Source organism: Bidens hawaiensis, unplaced genomic scaffold, assembly GCF_021521415.1.
Source record: "Bidens hawaiensis isolate Kalapana, Puna unplaced genomic scaffold, B.hawaiensis_p1.1 tig00012684_1, whole genome shotgun sequence".
Lineage (NCBI taxonomy): Eukaryota > Viridiplantae > Streptophyta > Magnoliopsida > Asterales > Asteraceae > Bidens > Bidens hawaiensis.
Genome location: NW_027492049.1, coordinates 600,656 through 616,953, shown reverse-complemented (window position 1 = coordinate 616,953; position 16,298 = coordinate 600,656).

Genomic DNA, 16,298 nt, shown 5'->3' with positions numbered 1-16,298 from the left:
TTAAACATTTAACCGAGAAACAAACTGAACCAGATTATCCAAAACATTATCCAGATTTCGGAAATCCAAGTTTGTGGCCAAGAATGAAGGAGTGGGCCCCACCCCACCCCATTCAAATCCCGATCGGCCTAAAGGGGTTTCCCCTTGGCTTCATTTTCTTTTTTCAAGCTACAAACACCCAAATCCTCTCCACTCTCATCAATCCTCATCCAAAAACCCGAGATTGTAGCAAGAAAAACAAGGTAAAGGTGGAGTTATTTACGTTTCCATCTTCGTTTCTTGAGTTTATTTGCAAGAAAATGAGGTTTCAAAGATGAAAACCGATTCTTGCATGATCAAGTGATGTATACAAGTTATACAAGGGATCTTGGTCCAAGAAAGGAGTTAAACGAGCCAAGAACGAATTTTTACGGTTAAAACCTTTGTTTTTATATCATAACCGAAACTATAGTGTAAGAGGCTTGATCGTGAATGTAACTTGCTTGGTATTGTGGTATGTTGATTGTAGGCTCTGTATTTAGTGGTAGATAAGGCGGAAAGACGAGTTTGTAGCTCGTAGTGGCGGAAAACGAAAGGTATATTCGGTTATGTTCGGTTTTGGGAAATTTGGATAGATTGTTGATGCTTTAGAGTTAGGTCATGAAATTTTACAAAGGTGTTAAACACATGAAAATAGGAGTTCTGTGAATTTTTGGTAATTTTTGGATAAAGGATGAATATTTGGTGAATTTAATGCTCGGTTTTGGCCAAAAATGGTGAAAAATAGTTAAATATCATGAATGTGACACCCGGTAAATTCCCAATCCCTTAAACCAAGTAATCAACCTAAATATTAGGTAATTATGTTATGTGCGCCCTGCGCGAGCGCGCCATGTTAGTCAGCGCGTGCATTTGTTATGTGCGCCCTGCGCGAGCGCGCCATGTTAGTCAGCGCGTGCATTTGTTATGTGCGCCCTACGTGAGCGCGCCATGTTAGTCAGCGCGTGCATTTGTTATGTGCGCCCTGCGCGAGCGCGCCATGTTAGTCAGCGCGTGCATTTGTTATGTGCGCCCTGCGCGAGCGCGCCATGTTAGTCAGCGCGGGCATATTATGTGCGCCCTGCGCGAGCGCGCCATGTTAAGAACCAGCGTGGGCATATGTTATATGCGCCATGCGCGAATGTTTTGGCTTTATGTTTTCATGTACCCTAACGTTATGTTGTCTAATGGGTTGACCGTCACGCATGATGCTAAGGCGGATGCACCCTAAATCGTTTATGCGCGTGCGGAAGGGAACTAACCTCCCCGCATGGCGGGAACATTGAGAGCTAGTTTGTCTGAAGCTCCAAGATGGAATTGACTTCAACATAACTGATCACTATGTTGAAATACCAAGACCACCTGGAGAATCTACAAATGAAACTCAATGTCCCTAACTGCGAGAAGGTTACGCACCTACCCGCAGCAAAGAAATGTCCTTCACGCAGAAAGCTATGCGCACAAAGTGATACGCACAGAACACTTAGTCTATTCTCCAGACGTAAGGAGATTACTCCCGCCCAAAAAGGAAACAGTAGCGTGTTTCAGAGATTTTCCATTTTTTTTACTGTACACTGACAAAAGTACCTGAAAAAGGGCTCACTGTAACACGAAAAGTCAACTGTCAGCCACCCTATTCTCACCAACCCCAGACCTGCATGTCCTGACCAAATCAAAATCAAAATCTTTTATCCACTACTCCACTTTTAAATAAATAATAATAATTTCCATACTTTATCATCATTACCCCTAGATATGAAAAGATTACAATCCCCTAAAGCAAGGGATTGTGTTCCCTTGAGTTTGCCTATAAATATGTAACCTAAATTATCACCCAAAACACACTTCAAAGAACTGCAAACTTGCACTAATCCTCTCCCAAGCATCCGTTGTTTTCATTTCCGATCCTGTTACTAGGTAAGCCGAGAATATAACCTTGAGATCTACTTTCCAACCCTTATATTCTCCTATTTCTTGATCTTAATATATATACTTCTTGTTATTTAATCGTATTCTATACCTTCGATTCCGAGGCCAACACCAAGAAAACCCGAATCTCGATTAATCCCTTAACAAGAACCACAGGTGAGTCTCACAGCCCCTATTTTCACTGTTTTCACTATTTTTAAACTGTTTTCGGGGCGAGGGACACGTACTTAAATAATGTTTTATCATGGTATACTTACAAGCTATGCAAGCGATTATGTGTTTAAGTTATGTTTCATGATGAGCAATGCAAACGGTTATCTTTGGTTTACGATGTATGTGCGCCAGAATTCGAGTAAGTGATCACTTTACCATTGGAACTCTAAGGGTAGGGACTGCTGGTTTGATCCACCCACTCGTAGGGGTCGCACCTCTTTGCATGGACGAGTGCCTAGTATGGTCATGGGGCAGTACTATGGGTTTGAGCCCGCTCGTAGGGGTCGCGCCTCTTTGCATGGACGAGCGCCTTGTTTTCCGGCACAACGTCCGCGCGTAACCCGCTGGACGGAATTATTGATTAGCTCGTAGTGGCAGCGCCACTTTGCATGGACGAGCACATTTTCCTGAAACGTTCGCGCGTAACCCGCGGGACGGTATTACTTATTTTAGCTCGTAGTGGCAGCGCCACTTTGCATAGACGAGCACAGTTCCCAGAAATGTTCGCGCGTAACCCGCGGAACGATTTTATCAGAATATGTTGATAGAACTATGTTTTACCAAGCATGTGTTTTAATGATGCTATCAGAATTATGTTTCAGAATGATTTGTATCAAGATTATGATGCAATACGATTTATCAAGTTACTAAAACTTGTGAACTCACTCAGTTTATACTGATTCAAATGTTTTTACGTGTCTTTCAGGAGATAACTAGGTAGCGCATGGAGTCACACTTAGAGCACCTCACGCTGAACATCTAAAACTAGCTTTTTGGAAGATTTTAGTTCTATCCCTTCGATGCGCGTGGTTGTTCCCGCCGCGCAAGGGGATATGGCGTGGAAATCTTCAACAGTTTTTATACTTGGATGTCTTTATGTAATTTTTAAACAATGTAATGTATTTGTATTAAACATTACATGCGCAATGAAAATCTTGGAATGTTCGCAATGGCCCGTGCTTAATTATCAATCCCCACTCGCGCGCGCCCGGCTGTTTCCGCCGCTCAGGGCCGGGTGTGACAGATTGGTATCAGAGCACTGGTTATAGCGAACTAAGAAAAGAAGTTTTAACCTAGACTATAACCGTTGGGGAATCGCATGAAATATTTTTCAAAGAAAATATTTTCAAAAGAAACTATACACACACTTAGGAACACGGGTCACACAGTGTAGTAAATAAAGAAAAACATTATGTGCTCAGAGTACATGCGCTAAGTTTGATATATTTTCATTCTCTTTTAAAGCGAGAATGCCTCCAACTAAAGCCAAAGGAATTACCATGACACCCGAGGAACTCGCGGAAATAATCGCGCAAGCAATCGCAACACATGAGGCCAGCAAGGCCGAATCAAGTCAGGGTCGTCAGAATGAGACCCCAGAACCCGAATCAGGAGCCTTGGACAAAGGATGCTCCTACAAGACATTCATGGCCTGTAAGCCTTGGCCATTCAAGGGTACCGAAGGGGCCATTGGGCTCTACAACTGGATTGACAAGATGGAGACAGTTCTCTCCATTAGCGGATGTAGTGAGAACCAGAAGGTCCTTTACGCGACCTGCATGTTCCAAGAGGCAGCTTCGTCTTGGTGGAAGCTTCAAACGAAAACATTGGGGCGAGAAGTTGCTCTCCACAAGACCTGGGAGGAACTGAAGGAAATGATGATGAGAAAGTTCTGCTCTCGCGCAGAAATCCAGAGTCTACAACAGGAATTCTGGAACCACACCATGGTAGGAGCGGATATCGACGCCTACAACAACCGGTTCAACGAGCTTTGCCAGTTGGTGCCAGACATGGCAAACACGGAGGAAAAGAAGATCGAGAGGTATATTTTTGGGTTACCTCCTGTTGTTAGGGTTCCGCTCAACGCCGCAGCGCCTCCAACCTTTGATGAGGCGGTAGCGCGGGCCATCACCCTTACAAGGGATACGGTCCGTGCGGGTATGTTGACTACGCGCGGAAACGAGCAGCGAACCTCTGACTCCAAGAGGAAATGGAACTCTCACCACCGAGGGTCCGACTCCAAACAGCCACCGTTCAAGAAGCAGGAGAGCGTAAGGGCTTACGCGATCCAAGCCGCGGAGCCATCAAGGAAAGGATACAACGGGCCTCGCCCATGGTGCAACAAATGCAAGTATCACCACGAGGGTGAATGCGCAAGAATCGAATGCGCCAAATGTGGCAGACCAGGGCACAAGACGGTGAATTGCCGTGCTAAAGAAGCTGGAGCCAGCGACAACTGCTACGCATGAGGAAAGCCAGGGCATTTTAGTCGGGATTGCCCGCAAAAGGGAAACCAAGCTCGCGGGAGAGCTTTTGTGATCGGCGCAGGCGAAGCTAAAGAAGAGCCGAATGTGGTAACCGGTACGTTTTTGCTTAACGGACATTTTGCATCTGTCTTATTTGATACTGGCGCTGACCTAAGTTTTATATCCGCTGAGTTTAAAGACTCCCTAGGCCTAGAAACCAGTAGGCTAGACACGCCTTATACTATAGAACTAGCCAATGGTAGGCAGTTATGCGCGAACGAAAGAACTGAACAATGTGTAATAGTCATGGGAGGTCACGGGTTCAATATTAATTTGTTGCCAATAGACTTGGGAAGTTTTGACATTGTGGTAGGTATGGATTGGTTAGTCGAGAACCGCGCGGAAGTTATTTGCCATGAGAAGCAGGTTCGGATCCCACTGTTGAACGGAGAAGCCTTGGTAATTCAAGGGGAAAGAAGGGGAGTTGCGACGAAACTGATTTCGTGCCTAAAGGCGCGTAAGTGCCTAAGGAAAGGGTGCTACGCCTTCCTGGCGCATGTCGTAGAGAAGAAAGGAGATGAGCGAAGAATTGAAGACTTACCAGTAGTGCGCGAATTTCCAGAAGTTTTTCCTGAAGATTTGCCCGGATTACCGCCGCCGCGACAAGTCGAGTTTCGTATTGATTTGGTCCCAGGAGCTGCGCCAGTAGCTCGAGCGCCTTATCGACTAGCTCCATCTGAGATGCAAGAGCTATCCAATCAGTTACAGGAACTATTGGATAAGGGTTTCATACGCCCAAGCTTTTCACCTTGGGGAGCTCCAGTACTGTTTGTTAAGAAGAAGGATGGTTCGTTCCGGATGTGTATTGACTATAGGGAGCTGAACAAGCTGACAGTCAAGAATCGGTACCCCTTACCGAGGATTGACGACTTATTTGACCAGTTGCAAGGATCCAGTTATTATTCGAAGATAGATCTACGGTCCGGATACCACCAACTTAGGGTCCATGAGGAAGATGTGCCGAAAACAGCCTTCGGAACTAGATACGGCCATTATGAGTTCTTAGTGATGCCTTTCGGGCTAACTAATGCGCCGGCTGTATTCATGGATCTGATGAACCGCGTGTGCAAACCATACTTGGACAAGTTTGTGATTGTGTTTATAGATGATATACTGATTTACTCTCGGACCAAGGCCGAACATGAGCAACACCTGAGATTGATTTTGGAATTGTTGAGGAAAGAAAAGTTGTATGCGAAGTTTTCCAAGTGCGAGTTTTGGCTTAGAGAAGTTCACTTTCTCGGCCACGTTGTAAACAAGAAAGGAATACACGTTGATCCTTCCAAAGTCAAGGCCATCGAAAACTGGGAAGCGCCAAAAACCCCAACTGAGGTGAGGCAATTCCTAGGACTAGCTGGCTACTATCGACGCTTCATTGAGAACTTCTCCAAGATAGCTCTACCTCTGACCGCGCTAACTCAGAAAGACAAGAAGTTTGTTTGGGGCGAAAGTCAGGAAGCAGCGTTTCAATTATTGAAACAGAAGTTATGTAGTGCGCCAATTTTGTCTTTGCCCGAGGGGACGGATGACATCGTTGTTTACTGCGACGCTTCACACCAGGGACTTGGATGTGTCCTTATGCAGCGAGACAAAGTCATAGCGTATGCCTCGCGCCAACTCAAGACCAATGAAAAGAACTACACAACGCATGATCTGGAACTTGGAGCGGTTGTCTTCGCGCTAAAGATTTGGCGCCATTACCTCTATGGTACAAAGTGTGTAATCTTTACGGATCACAAGAGCCTTCAACATATATTTGATCAAAAGGATTTAAACATGAGGCAACGAAGATGGGTGGAGTTGTTGAATGATTATGATTGTGAAATTAAGTACCACCCTGGAAAGGCGAATGTGGTAGCAGACGCGCTAAGTAGGAAGGAGCGAATAAAAACGCTACGAGTCAAGGCTCTAAGGTTGACCATTCACGCAGATCTCTCTACCCGCATCCGAGACGCTCAGCAAGAAGCCTTGAAACCAGAGTTTGTTAAAAACGAATGCCTTGGGGGTATGACTAAGAGTTTGGAGCTTAAAGAGAACGGCAATCTATATTTCGCTAACCGCATATGGGTCCCTCTCAAGGGAGGATTGCGCGAGCAAGTACTAAACGAAGCTCACAAGACTCGGTATTCCGTACATCCTGGCGCAGACAAGATGTACCAAGATGTTAAAACGCTGTATTGGTGGCCCAATCTTAAAGGCGCCATCGCGACGTATGTCAGTAAATGCCTGACGTGTTCGAAGGTGAAGGCTGAATACCAGAAACCATCAGGGTTGCTTCAACAGCCAGAAATTCCCATGTGGAAGTGGGAACAAATCTCTATGGACTTCATCACCAAACTGCCAAGGACACCTGGGGGTTACGACACGATCTGGGTTATTGTGGATCGGCTAACTAAGTCAGCGCACTTCCTGCCGATCAAGGAAACCGATAAGATGGAAAAGTTAGCCCGATTGTATATTCGAGAAGTAGTTTCAAAACATGGAGTCCCAGTGTCCATCATTTCTGATAGAGATAGTCGGTTCACCTCAAGATTTTGGAGATCGTTACAAGAGGCTTTAGGTACTCGTCTTGACATGAGTACGGCATATCATCCCCAAACAGATGGACAAAGCGAGCGAACAATCCAGACATTGGAAGATATGCTGCGCGCGTGCGCAATCGATTTCGGTGGTAGCTGGGATACTCATCTCCCATTGGTTGAATTTTCTTACAACAACAGTTATCACACAAGCATCAAGGCTGCGCCGTTCGAAGCTTTGTATGGGCGCAAGTGTAGATCCCCACTGTGCTGGGCTGAAGTGGGTGACAAGCAAATGACTGGTCCAGAATTGATCCAAGAAACAACAGACAAGATTTTTCAGATAAGGGATCGCCTTAAGACAGCGCGCAATAGACAGAAGAGCTACGCAGATGTGCGAAGGAAACCATTGGAATTTCAAGTAGGGGATAAAGTACTTTTGAAAGTCTCTCCATGGAAAGGAGTCCCCCGTTTCGGCAAGCGCGGAAAGTTGAATCCGCGCTTCATCGGACCATTTGAGATCCTGGAAAGGATCGGTCCGGTTGCTTATAAACTCCGTTTACCCGCCGAACTCAGTGGAGTTCATGATACGTTTCATGTGTCCAACCTCAAAAAGTGTTTATCTGATGAAACGTTGATTTTACCGTTGGAAGAGGTTCACATCGACAAACAACTGCACTTCGTAGAAGAGCCTATAGCCGTAACCGATTGGAAAGAACAAAAGTTACGCAGAAGCAGAATCAAGTTAGTAAAGGTTCAATGGAACTCGAGGCGTGGGCCTGAATTCACTTGGGAAAGAGAAGACCAGATGCGCATGAAATACCCACACCTCTTTCAGAGCATGGCTTCTGCCAGCAACGTCTCCTAAATTTCGGGACGAAATTCGCTTAACAGGGGGAGAATGTGACACCCGGTAAATTCCCAATCCCTTAAACCAAGTAATCAACCTAAATATTAGGTAATTATGTTATGTGCGCCCTGCGCGAGCGCGCCATGTTAGTCAGCGCGTGCATTTGTTATGTGCGCCCTGCGCGAGCGCGCCATGTTAGTCAGCGCGTGCATTTGTTATGTGCGCCCTGCGCGAGCGCGCCATGTTAGTCAGCGCGTGCATTTGTTATGTGCGCCCTGCGCGAGCGCGCCATGTTAGTCAGCGCGTGCATTTGTTATGTGCGCCCTGCGCGAGCGCGCCATGTTAGTCAGCGCGGGCATATTATGTGCGCCCTGCGCGAGCGCGCCATGTTAAGAACCAGCGTGGGCATATGTTATATGCGCCATGCGCGAATGTTTTGGCTTTATGTTTTCATGTACCCTAACGTTATGTTGTCTAATGGGTTGACCGTCACGCATGATGCTAAGGCGGATGCACCCTAAATCGTTTATGCGCGTGCGGAAGGGAACTAACCTCCCCGCATGGCGGGAACATTGAGAGCTAGTTTGTCTGAAGCTCCAATATGGAATTGACTTCAACATAACTGATCACTATGTTGAAATACCAAGACCACCTGGAGAATCTACAAATGAAACTCAATGTCCCTAACTGCGAGAAGGTTACGCACCTACCCGCAGCAAAGAAATGTCCTTCACGCAGAAAGCTATGCGCACAAAGTGATACGCATGGAACACTTAGTCTATTCTCCAGACGTAAGGAGATTACTCCCGCCCAAAAAGGAAACAGTAGCGTGTTTCAGAGATTTTCCATTTTTTTTACTGTACACTGACAAAAGTACCTGAAAAAGGGCTCACTGTAACACGAAAAGTCAACTGTCAGCCACCCTATTCTCACCAACCCCAGACCTGCATGTCCTGACCAAATCAAAATCAAAATCTTTTATCCACTACTCCACTTTTAAATAAATAATAATAATTTCCATACTTTATCATCATTACCCCTAGATATGAAAAGATTACAATCCCCTAAAGCAAGGGATTGTGTTCCCTTGAGTTTGCCTATAAATATGTAACCTAAATTATCACCCAAAACACACTTCAAAGAACTGCAAACTTGCACTAATCCTCTCCCAAGCATCCGTTGTTTTCATTTCCGATCCTGTTACTAGGTAAGCCGAGAATATAACCTTGAGATCTACTTTCCAACCCTTATATTCTCCTATTTCTTGATCTTAATATATATACTTCTTGTTATTTAATCGTATTCTAGACCTTCGATTCCGAGGCCAACACCAAGAAAACCCGAATCTCGATTAATCCCTTAACAAGAACCACAGGTGAGTCTCACAGCCCCTATTTTCACTGTTTTCACTATTTTTAAACTGTTTTCGGGGCGAGGGACACGAACTTAAATAATGTTTTATCATGGTATACTTACAAGCTATGCAAGCGATTATGTGTTTAAGTTATGTTTCATGATGAGCAATGCAAACGGTTATCTTTGGTTTACGATGTATGTGCGCCAGAATTCGAGTAAGTGATCACTTTACCATTGGAACTCTAAGGGTAGGGACTGCTGGTTTGATCCACCCACTCGTAGGGGTCGCACCTCTTTGCATGGACGAGTGCCTAGTATGGTCATGGGGCAGTACTATGGGTTTGAGCCCGCTCGTAGGGGTCGCGCCTCTTTGCATGGACGAGCGCCTTGTTTTCCGGCACAACGTCCGCGCGTAACCCGCGGGACGGAATTATTGATTAGCTCGTAGTGGCAGCGCCACTTTGCATGGACGAGCACATTTTCCTGAAACGTTCGCGCGTAACCCGCGGGACGGTATTACTTATTTTAGCTCGTAGTGGCAGCGCCACTTTGCATAGACGAGCACAGTTCCCAGAAATGTTCGCGCGTAACCCGCGGAACGATTTTATCAGAATATGTTGATAGAACTATGTTTTACCAAGCATGTGTTTTAATGATGCTATCAGAATTATGTTTCAGAATGATTTGTATCAAGATTATGATGCAATACGATTTATCAAGTTACTAAAACTTGTGAACTCACTCAGTTTATACTGATTCAAATGTTTTTACGTGTCTTTCAGGAGATAACTAGGTAGCGCATGGAGTCACACTTAGAGCACCTCACGCTGAACATCTAAAACTAGCTTTTTGGAAGATTTTAGTTCTATCCCTTCGATGCGCGTGGTTGTTCCCGCCGCGCAAGGGGATATGGCGTGGAAATCTTCAACAGTTTTTATACTTGGATGTCTTTATGTAATTTTTAAACAATGTAATGTATTTGTATTAAACATTACATGCGCAATGAAAATCTTGGAATGTTCGCAATGGCCCGTGCTTAATTATCAATCCCCACTCGCGCGCGCCCGGCTGTTTCCGCCGCTCAGGGCCGGGTGTGACAATGAAAAATTCTGGAAAATTTCAGATAAGCTTTTCATATCATGTATAAGTCACACACAAAATTTGAGGTCCGTTGGAGGAGTCTAAGTAGGCTTTTCGGTTAAACGAGTTCTAGGAATTTCTAGCTCGGTTTTAGTAAAAAGGGCATGTAAAAGTAGATTTCGGTTCTGGAAAAGTTACAGGGGACTATGTGGATGGCAGGGGACATCCAGGAAAAATTTGGGATTTTTCTAAGATCGTTTGGTATTTACGACATATTTAGTGTTTAAATGGTGTTTAAAAATAGATAAATAAATTTTAAATATAGAAATTAATTCTGGAAATATTTTTATAAAATTCCCCACTGTTAAAAAGTGATTTGTGCAAAATTTCAAGATCCGAGAGTGAACGGATAATTATTTGTGCTAATTATCAAACTTTTAAAGTTAAAACGCGTAAACCGGTGAAGTTCGCTTAAGCGAGCTGACTGGTGTATAAAAACCCTAAAAATGAACTATTTTTATATAAATGAATTAAACAAGTAAAAATAAATCATCCGAAAATAATTCGGATGATTTGAGTAATATTAACATATTTTAACAGTTTCCGGTACGCTAAAGACGGAAAAGGGTCCCGCGGCCAAACGGGGCGTCTAAACCGAGCTCAAATTTCACAACTTTACTTAAACTATCAGTCAACGACTATTTTCGGGTCGTGTGTGACCAAACTCATTTTTTAAACATAAAAACGAATAACCGTGCTAGGCACGCAAAACGAGAAAAAACTACTAATAGTAATTGTGACCATGGAACTCTAAACGACATCACAATCTGAGTCCGGAGAAGTGTTTCTGGGTTAACATTGCCCCCGGAACAGGTACAGTACTGGGTTAACAGTGTCCCCAGATGTACCAAGTAATAAGGTTAAAGATTATATAAACAATAATTGTATAGTAACGATCGTAGGGATCATATTACAGATTGGACGTGTTAACTGATAATGATTGTTGTTACTTGCTTGCATGTGCTAAGGTGAGTTTCACGAGCCCCTTTTTACTGAACTGTTTTAAATATTTTCCCGGGGCGGAAAGCATGTTATTATTTAAATATTTAAGTACATACTGAACGCATGGATTTGCGTGGATTTTACTGAACGCATGGATTTGCGTGGATTTATATATATTGTTTATTGTACGGGAATCGTACGGAAATGTACTAAGATGGTAATTGTCTGAGTTGTTAATATTGTAAGGCCCGAAACAGTGTTCTGGGTTAACAGTGTCCCCAGAGGTTATTAAATGGGTTTCTGGGTTAACAGTGTCCCCAGAGGTTATTAGATGTGTTTCTGGGTTAACAGTGTCCCCAGAGGTTATTAAACGTGTTTCTGGGTTAACAGTGTCCCCAGAGGTTATTAAACGTGTTTCTGGGTTAACAGTGTCCCCAGAGGTTATTAAATGTGTTTCTGGGTTAACTGTGTCCCCAGAGGTTATTGGAAGTGTTCTGGGTTAACAGAGGTTTCACTTGTGGGCTCAGCATAATTACATCGATAATATTATATTTTGATATCGATATATCATGGTTTACTCGAATTGTGAAACTCACCAACTATTCGTAGTTGACCCGTTTTCTCACATGCTTTTCAGGTACAATTAAGATGAACTGATTGCTTACGTGCTAAGTGCTTGATGTGTGTAAGATTTGCGTGCGGGATGTTAGGATACATTATGACAGATAGAATTATGTATCGTATGGTATGATGTGTGTATCACCTAGACGGTAATGAAATACGAGATAATGTAATTTTGAAGTATATTAATGCATTCAGTTTCTTTATAAACAATGTGGTTGATATCAGAGGTGTCTGTCGCATCCCGTTTACGTTTCCGCTGCGGTTGCGGGGTGTTACATTAAAGAATGAGAAACCGGACTTTTTGAGCAGTTTACGAACCGAAATCCAAATTCTTTCAATTCTTATAACTCGGGGTGGAGAGGCAATCAGAATTCCAACTGAAGGAGCGGCAATCAGTCCGTTTTTCAACAGCGTCAGAGTCTATTCCAGGATACCGGTGAGGGAGCGAGCAGTGGGGAGAAGAAGCCCACTTTGGAGGACATGATGGCGCAGCTGACGCAGATGTTGTCACAGCTTATGACGCGAGAGGATTCCCGACATAAGGAGACCCAGGAAAAGTTTCGCGAGCACGAGCAGTTCATGAGGAATCAGGGAGCGTCGATTCAGAGTCTAGAGCGGCAGATGGGAGAGATAGCGAGTCGGTTGAATGAGAGGCCGCAGGGTACGCTACCGAGTAACACCGAGCAAAACCCGAAGGGATTCGCGAAAGCTTTGACGACGAGGAGCGGTGCAGGGGCACGAGATGAGCCCGTGATTCAGGATATGTCTAGAGGGAGAGTAGTCGAGGAGCCTGCAGTAGTTGTAGAGAGCAGGTGGATGAGGAGATTCAGATGGAGTCTCTGCCGACCTAGGTGGATCAGAGGAGCAGCCCAGGGAGTTCAGCACAGGCCGAGAGACAGCAGTTACCTAGCAAGCCACCGAGAGTCTACAAACCTAGAGTGCCATACCCCGGGAGACTTCGCAGAGATAGAGATGAGGAGCAGATGTCTAAATTTCTTGATCTTTTGAAGAAGCTTCACCTTAATATACCATTCCTTGAGGCACTGACTCAGATGCCTAAACATGCGAAGTTCCTTAAGGATATTCTCTCGAATAAGGAGAAGTTAGCTGAGGTTGCTTCCATCCCTTTGAGTGCTAGTTGTTTTGCTGTCTTACAGAGGAAGCTATCGGAGAAGATGTCCGATCCTTGGAGTTTCACGTTCCCTGCATCTTGAGTTATGATACGGTTATTCATGCGCTGGCTGATCTTTGTGCCAGTATTAATCTCATGTCGTATTCTGTGTATCACAAGCTAGGTTTAGGCGAACCGAGGCCTACCAGGATGAGTATCCAGCTTGCTGATCGTTCTTTGAAATACCCTCGAGGGGTGGTCGAGAACATGCTTGTTTGTGTCGACAAGTTCATCTTCCCGGTGGACTTTGTCATTCTGGACATGAACGATGATGATAGTGTACCGCTGATCTTAGGCCGACCATTCCTTGCCACTGCACAGGCATTGATCGACGTCTGTGAGGGTAAGTTGATCTTGAGAGTTGGGGATGAGAACGTAACCTTTGACGTTCGACAGTCACTTAAACACCCCAAGTCTGCTGATGACTCCTTGTACTTTATTGATACCATCATGGAGTATGTTGGGGAGTTTTTCAGCGAGATCTGTGGAGGATCTGCCTCCGACACTCAGATTCTCGATAGGGACATTCCGGAGATTGAGTTGGCTGCCATGACCGATCAGTCAACGGAGGACACCGAGTCACATACCACTGATTCTGAAGTGTCTGCTGGGATCGTACGAGACGATCCGATGGACCGACCTTCCGTCGAGAGCCCCCCTCCTTCCTTAGATCTTAAGGAGTTGCCAGGCCATTTGGAGTACGGGTTTTTGGACGAGGAGAGGAAGCTGCCGGTTATTATTGCATCTGCTTTGACGGAGGGAGAGAGAGAGATTGTTGAGGGTGCTTCGAGAGCACAAGGAGGCCATTGCATGGAAGATTATCGACATTAAGGGTATCAACCCTTCGTTTTGCACGCATAAAATCCTCATGGAGGATAATTTTAGGACTGTCTTTCAGCCGCAGCGGAAGCTTAATCCGAAGATGCAAGAGTTTGTGAAGAAGGAGATTATCAAATTCCTTGATGCGGGGATCATTTTCCCCATTTCTGATAGTTCTTGGGTTAGTCCAGTCCATGTGGTTCCTAAAAAGGGTGGCATGACTGTCGTCACCAATGAGAGGAACGAGCTCATTCCCACTAGGATTGTGACCAGTTGGAGAGTCTGCATTGATTACCGCAGACTGAATGATTCCACGAGGAAAGACCACTTTCCTTTACCTTTCATTGATCAAATGCTGGAGCGTTTGGCAGGTCAGCAGTATTACTGCTTCTTGGATGGTTTCTCCGGGTACTTTCAGATTCCTATTGCTCCCGATAACAAGGAGAAAACCATGTTTACCTGCCCATACGGCACGTTTGCCTATAGACGTATGCCATTCGGACCGTGTAACGCTCCAGCCACATTTCAGAGTTGCATGGTGGCTATATTTCATGACATAATCGAGGACTCCATGGAGGTGTTCATGGACGATTTTTCTGTGTTTGGGAGCTCTTTTGATCATTGTCTCTCCAACCTTGAGAGGATGTTGGCCCGATGCATTGACACCAACCTAGTCGTTAACTGGGAGAAGTGTCACTTCATGGTACGCGAAGGCATTGTTTTGGGGCATCGTATTTCGAGTGCGGGGATAGAGGTTGACCGAGCAAAGGTCGAGACCATTTCTAATCTTCCCCCGCCAACTTCTGTGAGATCCATCCGGAGATTTCTGGGTCACGTTGGGTTCTATCGCCCGGTTCATTAAAGATTTTTCTAAGATCGCGAGACCCATAACCAAACTTCTGGAGAACGATGCCCCGTTTGTGTTTTCTGAGCAGTTTATCGAGGCGTTTGATCTTTTAAAAGACAAACTCGTTACGCCCCGATCATGATTGCTCCCGACTGGTCGCTTCCGTTTGAGTTGATGTGTGATGCGAGCGACTTCGCAGTCGGAGCGGTTCTTGGACAGCCGAAGGATAAACACTTCCATCCGATTTACTATGCTAGCCGGACCCTGAATGGTGCACAGGAGAGTTACACCACCACCGAGAAAGGGCTTTTATCTATGGTGTTTGCATTCGATAAATTCAGGTCCTATCTTGTTCTGTCCAAAACGATTGTGTACACGGATCATTTTGCCATTCGTTATCTTTTTAGCAAACAGGATGCTAAGCCACGCCTTATCCGATGGATCCTGTTGCTTCAAGAGTTTGATATTGAAATCCGTGATAAAAAGGAGGAGTTAGTAGAGCCGGGGGTTAGGATTAATGACCACTTTCCGATAGAGAGTCTCATGTTTGTTTCGGCTCAGGATGAGGGTTATCCATGGTTCGCCGACTTCGCGAACTATCTTGCAGACGAGTACTACCTGAAGATGCCTTACCAGCAAAAGAAGAAATTCTTTGCTGATGTTAAGTTTTACATGTGGGACGACCCGTACCTTTTTCGTATAGGTGTTGACCAGTTGATCAGGAGGTGTGTCGATGTTAAGGAGGGATGGCAGATTCTGAGCCATTGCCATGTTGGACTGACAGGAGGTCATCACGATACGAGTTTGACGGTGTAGAAGGTTTTTGATTATGGTTTTTATTGGCCTTCGATTTTTAAGGAAGCGCACGCGTTTGTGAGGAGTTGTGATCGTTGCCAGTGTGTTGGCAACATTTCGTCACGAAATGAAATGCCCCAAAATGCTAGTCAGGTTTGTGAGGTTTTCGATGTTTGGGGCATTGATTTCATGGGACCGTTTCCATCCTCGCATGGGAACAAGTACATACTTGTGGCGGTTGATTATGTTTCGAAGTGGGTTGAGGCCAAGGCCTTACCCACTAATGATGCCCGAGTTGTACTCCGTTTTCTCAAGAGCCTTTTTGCTCGTTTTGGTGTCCCGAAGGCATTGATCAATGATAGAGGTACTCACTTCTGCAATGTGCAGATGGAGAAGGCGTTGCGACGCTACGGGGTCACCCATCGGCTTGCAACCGCCTACCACCCACAGACTAGTGGGCAGGTAGAAGTGAGTAATCGGGAGATCAAACTTATTCTTGAGAAAACGGTTGGTTCGAATCGTCGGGATTGGTCCGACAAGTTGGATGATGCGTTGTGGACCTTCCGTACAGCCTACAAGACTCCGACCGGTTTCACACCGTTTCGGATGGGAAGGCCTGCCACCTGCCTGTCGAGTTGGAGCACCGTGCTTCTTGGGCCCTACAGAGGGTCAATCTTGATATGTCCCCCGCGGAGGCCACTCGGTTCCACCAGTTGCACGAGTTAGAGGAGCTGAGAGATCACGCCTACGCACAGTCATTTAGGTATAA